At 49.5% G+C, this 8,986-nt stretch overlaps 1 protein-coding gene across 3 annotated transcripts in view; it reads right to left on the reverse strand.

Moving 5' to 3' along the window:
- The window catches only part of OXR1 (oxidation resistance 1), a 267,440-nt gene extending 259,114 nt beyond the window's left edge, over nt 1-8,326 (reverse strand). For 2 of the 3 annotated variants that reach the window (XM_084864410.1, XM_084864407.1), the window contains exon 1: nt 8,177-8,326. The gene's annotated coding sequence lies outside the window, so the exon portion shown is untranslated. The remainder of the gene's footprint in view (nt 1-8,176) is intronic. The other variant, XM_084864408.1, reaches the window with a different exon arrangement.
- Nucleotides 8,327-8,986: the final 660 nt, after the last annotated feature.

Genomic DNA, 8,986 nt, shown 5'->3' on the forward strand with positions numbered 1-8,986 from the left:
TCCTTCTGATAGCATAGGTGATAGATTATGCCTTGGGGTAATTCCTGGGCTCATTAAACAAGGTATGGGGCTGTCAGTCAAGATGCCCAGTTCTTCCCCAAATGCACTCCTTCACTCCTTCCTTCTTTCCTTCCTTCCCTCCCTCCCTTCCTCTTTTCCCCCCTCTCTCTCAGCTCTAAGTCTTGGGCACAGTGGCACAATGATGGAAAACATTAGAGCTGATTCATCCCAGCAGCGTATTATCATTTCCAAGGTCTTACTCTTCAGCACTTCCTTCAATTCCAATGAATTCCTTTTTGCTTACATTAACCAGAATCCGTTTCTATTTGATTCAGTTATGGGACTCTGATAACTGCAATAGCCAAAGAAAGCTTTTTCCCATAATATTTCATGAGAAACACGATGTGTGCCTGGCACCAAAACACAAAACTCTTAATAGAGAGCATAATCAGTAGCCGTGCCTATAAGGCTCCGTTAAAATACCTCCTTAGCCATGGCTGATGTGCCTCAGGTGCTGGAGAATCATCCCCCTGTTCCACTCCCGTTTGGGGCACATATCCAAGCTGCAGGTTCCATCTTGGGTCAGGGAGCACGTGGGAGGCAGGCAGCTGATAGATGTATCTCCACCCCCCCCCCCATCCCACCCCTGCTTCTAAAAATTTTTCTAAAAATTGCTGAGCATTTCCATAGTGCCAAAATGGTTCTTTTCCCCTCTTGCTTATTCATTTTATAGTTCTGATTATTAAAAACAGTATCGTACTTTTCCTCTGTTGAACACTAATCAATATGATTACTCATTTGAAATTTTAAAATATGGTGATACTGAGTGAAGGACTCACTGCAATGGCATTTCATTGGCATAAAAGGCACCTTTAAATCTCCTTGGCTCTCTTACCAATTTAAGCTCTAAATAGATCTAACAGGTAACGAATGCCACACTGATTGCTATAGTTTTTCCCTTTTAACCTTCCTGTGCTAGAATGTATTTTCCCTTATGTTGGAAACTATGGGGAAACCAACAGCTATACTGAATCAACTCACTCACCACAAGTAGATGATATTTTAGAATACCTGAAAGTGAGCTTTAAAAATGCAAGGATATGTGACTTCATTTTCTTATCCTGAAACATTTTAAAATCTGGCACTTACATGTATTTATATACTAAATGATTTAGATGAATAAAGACAGAAGAACATAGTTTTTGCTCAAAGCTATTTATCATGGCTGTTAACATTCTTCTGCTAAATGGGTGATATGTGTTTGCGACAGCCTGTCACTGTGATCTATACAGAGTTCAAAATAGATGAGAAGAAAAATCTTTCATCCATTAATATATTAATTCACCATGTAAGATCTCATCATATCTTAGGAAACAACTGCATTTAAGAGACTGCTGTGACAATAGCCCCAATCAGGATTGCAGAATTTTTGAATAAAGATTTAACCAATTCACTTTTCTGGAATATTTTGTGCATGTTTAGCAGTTCTCAAACACTAAAGAATTGTTTGTTGCATAAATATTAGTAGCCTTTATGACTATTACAATTTGGTCTGTGGATGGAAAGCCAGAGGCCAGCAAGTTCATTCATGATCCAAGGATGTAGACAATAAATTACACATTGACAGCTACTTCTGACATTTTACAAAAAATTGCAATCCTACAACCAAGTACTCAATGTAAGAAAATGTAGTCATTTGTTCCTTTAACCACAACAACAACAAAAATTACGGTAACAAAACTTGAGCCCTACTGTCTATCTAAGGCCAGTCTAAAGATGTATACTGTAGGAAGAGAGCTAATGTGCATTGGTTTAATTTGATCGTGAGAATTTAGATACATCCCTAGAAAGAAACATTCGGTAATAGAGAAGAAAGAATTCTCTACCCGTTACCCAGGACTCAAATAAAAGAAAACCACGGCTGCAACATTTGGGATGGGGGACAAGTGCCAGCGGTGGTGGCCCCTCTATTGTTTACCGGCCCATCAGACCTACAATCCCCCCCCCTCCCCCGTCCTCAAAAACCGCCTCCCACCTTTCCATAGGAAAACACACCTCCCAATAAGTATGCACTGTCCTCTGGCCGCTGTGATGGAAAGGACCGGCTCTTTGCCTGATTAGAGCCGGTGAGATGTGAGGGCAGCTTTGCTGGGATCCCTGCAAAGATCAGCTTCCTCTGCAAGAGCAATGGGAAGGTTCCCTCTTCTTGACACGGGAAGCTTGGAATGTGAAGCCCTATAAGGACTCAGGCAGCCATCTCAGAACCCCCAGGAAAGAGCCCCTCAAGAATGGAGCGAACAAGTGGAGTCAAGGAAGGGTAGTGGGAAAACGAGGACCTGGTCACATGGTCTGAGCCCTCAATCAGGTCCTACCAGGAGCCAGTTACAGTCATGAAGCCCTCAATCAGGTCCCTCCTCTCCTCAGTTACAGTCATGAAGGCTCTCTCGTGTTTTCTAACTGAAGCCACCGGAAATCCGATTTTCTGATTCTTGACAGTGAGCCTGCTTTCACATGGGAATGATCACTTTTAAAGGCACAACTGAAGCATGGTAGGAGTGGACAAGGACAAATAAGGGAACCAGGCATCATGCTAAGGTCTTTACACCCATAGCTCACTTAAGCATCACAAGAGTCACACCCATAATCTGGTGTGTGTGATCCTCAAAAGATAGGACAAGTTGGAAAGCCTAGTAATTCGCTCCAATTTCACAGCTACTAACTAAAAAATAGAGATTTGAATTCAAATTTGTCTGATTCTAAAGGTTTTTAATTGCAGATGATCCTCTGTGATTACTTTAGGTTTGTTGAGTTTGCAAGGCTGCCACGCAGGCCTTCCCTGAGTTTTGCAAACTGGTTGCAATGCACAAGGCAGCTCAGCCTTGCAAATGCAAGAGTCCCAATGCCTAGAACAGAACCCAAATGCTTGTTGAAGCTATAAAACTCTGATTCTCCTTGGTTTCATCATCTTTTTGAGCTTTCACACAGTCCAACGATGAGCAGCACTCTATCCACACCAGTGTTGCTCAAGCGGAAGCTGTTTTCCTCAGCTCTTCCACTGTTCCCTTGGGAAAGACAAAGCCTTCCCAGCAGCAACAATGGGCAACTGAACAAAGCAACTCCAAGATGCCAGCAGAGAAACTGAGGTGACCTCTGTGGAAAACAAGGGCTCTCCCACCGCCACAGGTCTCTGTTCCCCTGGGAAACAGAATGGAGCTGTTGGTGTTTGCACACACAGGAGAAGAGGAGGGGTTACTGGGTGCCCAAGGGGCATGGCAGGAGTATAAAGGCTCCTCCGCTACAGGAATTCCTGGGGGACTGAAGGATGATAATGGCCAAGGATGGAGGGAGTGTTTATTAGAACAAGAAAGGAAGGAAGCAGCCTTAATGATGATCCCTGCAGAATGAACTCTGAAACCAACCAATCAACAAAGAAGATGGGAGGGGCCGGGAGGAGAGTGTAGAAACACTGACCTATCCTCTTTAGTGCCTCTAGGCCCCGGTGTGATGATGACAAAGCTTTACCTCCAAGGGTTCTGAGTTCCTGCATACAATCGATCTGAGAACACTTCCCTGATCTTATTACATTTAAAGCTGGGAGCCATTATTGTTCATTCTCTCTAGGTAGAGTAATATGCTACATGCTAGAAAGGTTTATTTCTCAATACGTGTGATGCTGTTGATTTAAAATTGAAACTGAATACATGAAAATTATATGGGATTCTGACCTTCCTGTATAGATGTCTACAAATAGAAGGTTTCATTTGGAACATTTCATGAGGCTTCTAATAAATATTCAACAGTCTCTGATGCTCTACAATCTCTCACTACATGAAGAACTTATTGGTTGTAATTTTAGTTAAATTGTAATTTTAAACATTAAAACTACGTATTTCAAAAGACAAAAGCCAAACCAATTCAGTGAAAAATATGGTAGCTGAAGAGTTTTGTTTTTATCAAACATGTTTATTCAGCTCACATACTTACTATATGACCTGTCATTTTAGACATTCTGGACTTATTTTAGGAATCTTTTTTGAAGGCTATTAACAGGAAGCATTTTTAATTTCTTTAAGACAAGTGTTTTTTTTTTTTTAAGATGGGGATATTTTGCAAAGAAAGTATCCTTAATATTAACTACTCCCATATATTGTTCAAATATATGGGAATATTTGAAAGCATCCTAACAGGAGTGGCTTTTATTTATTTATTAATTTTCAAAATATATTTTATTGATTTTTTTACAGAGAAGAAGGCAGAGGGATAGAGAGTTAGAAACATCAATGAGAGAGAAACATCGATCAGCTGCCTCCTGTACACTCCTTCCTGGGGATGTGCCCGAAACCAAGGTATTTGCCCTTGACCAGAATCAAACCCGGGACCTTTCGGTCCGCAGGCCGACACTCTACCCACTGAGCCAAACCAGTTTTGGCAGGAGTGGCTTTTAAATCTAATCATATCGTGTTCTAAGCCAGGGTTTCTCAACATCAATACTATTGACTTTTGGGATCAGGCCATTTTTTTGTTGTTATTGTTATGAATGATCACCAGGTGCCTTGTAGAATGTTGGCAACATCCCTGGCCTCTGCCCACTGACTGCCAGAGCACCCCTCTTGCCAACGTGTGACAATAAGAAACCATCTCCAGACACTGCCGGTGCCCCCTGGGGAGCAAAATTGACCAATTGAGAACCATTTTCTAAGCTATCAATAAGATGCCCCAAGGTAAGAAAAAGTGAGGTCTTTTATTCCACGTAGACTAACATTTTTTTCCCTTATTCTGTCTCATCAAGCCATTTCACCACCTTTAAAAAAAAAAATTGCCTTCACCTTAGGGCAGCCAAGGTTCCATTGACTATTCCTAAGGAATAGCTGGGTTTAGAACAATCCTCTAGAAAAATTAGTGCCAAATTAGGCTTCTGAGGACTAGAGGCATAATCCCTTTCATTTCCAACGGTGGAGGTGAAGGAATAAGGAGGAATGGGTTTTCTCGGGTCACATTCAATTTAGCATTCTATAAATAAAACCTTCACCTCCACAGGCTGAAAAGCACTTCAGGTGCCTAAATTCTGCCTTTACTTGACACCCTAATCAGTCTTCCCAACAATCCCTCCTCCTTGACCAGCAAACAAACAAACAAACAAACAAACAAAAATAGGCAAAATTTAAGATTATGTAGGTTTTATTTGAACAGCACTCTGGAGCGAACAGAATTAATGGCTAAAATAATATTTTACCTTCACCACAATTACTAATAATAACCAATAGAAAAAAAAAACAACAGTAATAGAAGCAGAAAACGGCAGCACATGTCTTTTTGTTCAAACTTCTCCTCATATAGATGTCCCGAAGCATGGACATATTTCAAAAGGCACATTCCAATAGTTACTGTACTAAACCCCGGGCCAGCCATGTCACCTAGAGCAATAAGAGGACATGCCTGGTCCTTACACATGTACTGTCTTTTCCACTGTGTCCATCCAGGGGGCGGAGAGGGTGTCTGTGATCACTCTGCAAGACAACCCATACCAAGGTCCTCATCACTGTTTTTAAGAGTCCCTTCCTCTGAGCCCCCCACCACAATATGTATGTTGGACCTCCAAAACTATTTCTTTTAAAAAATATATATTTTTTATTGATTTTTTTACAGAGAGCAAGAGAGAGGGATAGAGAGTTAGAAACATCGACGAAAGAGAAACATCGACCAGCTGCCTCCTGCACACTCCCTACTGGGGAGGTGCCCGCGACCAAGGTACATGCCTTTGACTGGAATAGAACCTGGGACCTTTCAATCCGCAGACCACACTCTATCCACTGAGCCAAACTTGTGTCGGCCTCCAGAACTATTTCTGATGGTTGCACCCTCACAATCCCAGAGCCCTCTTCCATGCCAGCTGTCAGTAGGTAGGTACAGCTTTACTTCCCCTTTTTTAGTCCCTCCACAGATGGCACAGGTTTGCAGAGCTGCCTTCATCCTCATTTCCCAGAAGCCAGGGACTTGGTGGCAACATCCACTCCTCCCATCTCTCCTCCCCCAGTTTCCAATCCTAGAAGCTCCTTTCCTTCCTGGAGAGGGTGGGTGCAATCGCTGCTAGTCAAAGAGGCCGTTTTTTGTTTTTTTTTTTACTAAAGCTTTCTGCACTAGATGCTTGCTTATTCTACTAATCCGGTCTTTTCAAGTTGCCTATATATGTGTGTGTAGCTCAGGGGAGCTGGGAGTAGGGTTTAACACACACACACACACACACACACACACACACATCCATCCCAACCAGTAAGTGCTGGTTACTCCTGCCAGCTTCTCTCTCCTTCCCACTGGCCTTTGGAGGGTTTAACACACACACACACACACACACACACACACACACACACACCCATCCCAACCAGTAAGTGCTGGTTACTCCTGCTGGTTACTCCTGCCAGCTTCTCTCTCCTTCCCACTGGCCTTTGGAGGGTTTAACACACACACACACACACACACACACACACACACACACACACACACACACACACCCATCCCAACCAGTAAGTGCTGGTTACTCCTGCCAGCCTCTCTCTCCTTCCCACTGGCCTTTGGAGCCCTCGCTCTTCCCCAATCCGCGGGGCACCATCCCCGCATCACCTGCAGGGGCAGCAGAGGGAACTGCGGACCTCCCTCCGGAGCGAGGCCCCAGGGAAGGATCCTGGGATTCCGGAGCCCCTCTGACCGCTGGGTCTCCCACCTCCCCCCGCAGTGGAGGGACGGCCGACTCCGAGGAGAGGACAAGACCAGCGTCAGGTCTGGGGGGTGCAAGGGCCAGGGGAAGGTTAGAGACGAGCATCATTGGAGGATCAAAAACTGTGACCCAGGGGAAAGGAGGTAGGAGACAGGCAGGAAGGCACGTTTCCCTTAATCTCCCCCCCTTGCCCTCCCCATCCCGGGCGCCGGTGATCCGGTCCCAGACACAGACTGCAGCAGCATCAAGGCGACCCCGGGCGGGCGATGCGCACACACGCGCCTTGCACACTCGCACGCCCCCCTGCCAGGGGCATGCTGCAGACTTCTCTGCCTGACTTCCCCGCCCCAAAACACCGGGACCCCAGATCCCCGGGACCTAGAACCGCCACCACCCCCCCCCCCCCAACACACACACCCAGCACACACATTCAGACCCCCACATTGCAACCAGCGGGTGCCGCGAACCCCTGAACCCTGAAGGCAGCTCCCCTGTCACTGACTGCCTTTCCCAGCACCCAGGGCAGCCCAAACCTCCTCCAGGCTCCACGAGGAGGAGCCTCCGGCGGGCCGGCCAGGTAGGAGACGGAGGAAGGGCCTGGGGTGCAAGTGGACCCCAGAGAACTGCTACTAAGTCAGGGGAGGGAAGGGGGCGCACGGAGCCTCCAACCCTTTCCTGAGCCTCTCGACCCCACCAGCAGCAGCCCGGTAATTCCTTCGTATCCCCGCACCGCTTCCTCCTCCCTCCACTCAAATCCCTGGGCGATTTTCCTGCCGGCCTGGCCCTTCCCAGGCCACTTTCTGGATCCATCCTCCCTCCAGCCGGTCCCCAGCGTGTGGCCTCGCGTCCTCTCCCCCCCCCCGCCCCCCCCCCCCACACACACACACCTCCATTCAAGGCTGCCCCTCTCCATCCTTAGATCGTCCTGACCTGGCATTGCTTCTCTGAATGATCAGGGAACCAGGTCCACTGGTTCCCTGGAGCCTCACTAACACCTTCTACCGGCGGCGACCCCGCTCTAGTTCCAATCCGCTTTCCACGCGCCCCGCTTCCCACCCATCGTCCCGCCGCCGCCGTCCCGGGGCCAAGACGCGCTCACCCACCCTCTCCCGGGCCACATACCGCATCCTCAGCCGCTCCCTCCCATCCTACCCCGGGAGGGACACCCCGCTTCCCCTCCGCGGCGGCTGGGCTCCCCAAGGCGCCCGCATCCCCAGCCCGGCCTTCCCAGCCCGCACCAGCCCCCCTCCCGGCCCGCCCAGCCCCTCTCCAGCCCCGGGGTCCTTCCCTCCGGGGGTCCCCTCCGCTCCGGCACCCCGAGACGCTCGCCCGGGCGCCGGGCACCGGGGACAGCAGCCCGCCGGCTCTCAGGGGCGCCAGCCGCGCCCCCCGCCTGCCGGCCCGGGCTCCCCCGGGGCGCCCCACCCCGGCCCCACCGTCCATCCAACCGCCCCACAAACTTACTTGCGGGTCGCCGGGAGGGGGCTGCGGGGAGCGATGAGCGGGGAGCGGCGGCGGCTGCGAGTGCGCCCCTCTCGGCGGGGCTGGGCGGCGCGGCTCGGTGCGCTCCGATGGGCTCCGCCTGACGCAGCCGCGGCCCCGCCGCCCGGGCACACATGCTCAGTGCCGGCGCCGCGGACCGTACCACCGCCAGGCGGGGGGGCGCCGGCCCGGGCTCCCAATCCCGGGGCCCCGGAGGAAGGGGGGCGCCGGCCTCTAAAAATAGCTCCTGCGGAAGCCGGGGCTGCGGCGGAGAGCGGCCCCCTCCCGCCCCCCGCCCTGGGCCCGGGGCCCGAGCGCGCCCTGCCCGCCGCGCTCTGCTCTGCGCTCCCCGCGGGGAGCGGAGCATCCTAAGCCGGCACCTGCACCCGATCTCGGGCTCCCGCCGTCCATCGGTTCTCTGCAGAGAAAGCGGAGGAAAGTTGGGTGAAAGGGATGTAGAAGCTCCCCGACACGAAACTGACTCAAAGTTGTTTGGATGCCTGGAATGACTGGGAGGAAAGGGCGACCTCCAGCAGCCCAATATGGGGTCGGGGGTCGGCAAAGGGCTGAAGGGGGCTCTGGAAACAGCTTGTAAATTGTAGGAATCTTTCCTTGGGGCCCTTATGGCTCCTCATGCCGCAGGATTTTGCATGGGTCTTTTAAATATATATATATTGTTGGTTTTTTAGAGAGGGATAGAGAGTTAGAAACATCCATGAGAGAGAATCATGGACCAGCTGCCTCTTGCACACCCCCTGCTGGGGATGTGCCCGAAACCAAGGTACATGCCCT

This window comes from Pipistrellus hanaki (genome assembly GCF_964339955.1).
Source record: "Pipistrellus hanaki genome assembly, chromosome: 17".
Lineage (NCBI taxonomy): Eukaryota > Metazoa > Chordata > Mammalia > Chiroptera > Vespertilionidae > Pipistrellus > Pipistrellus hanaki.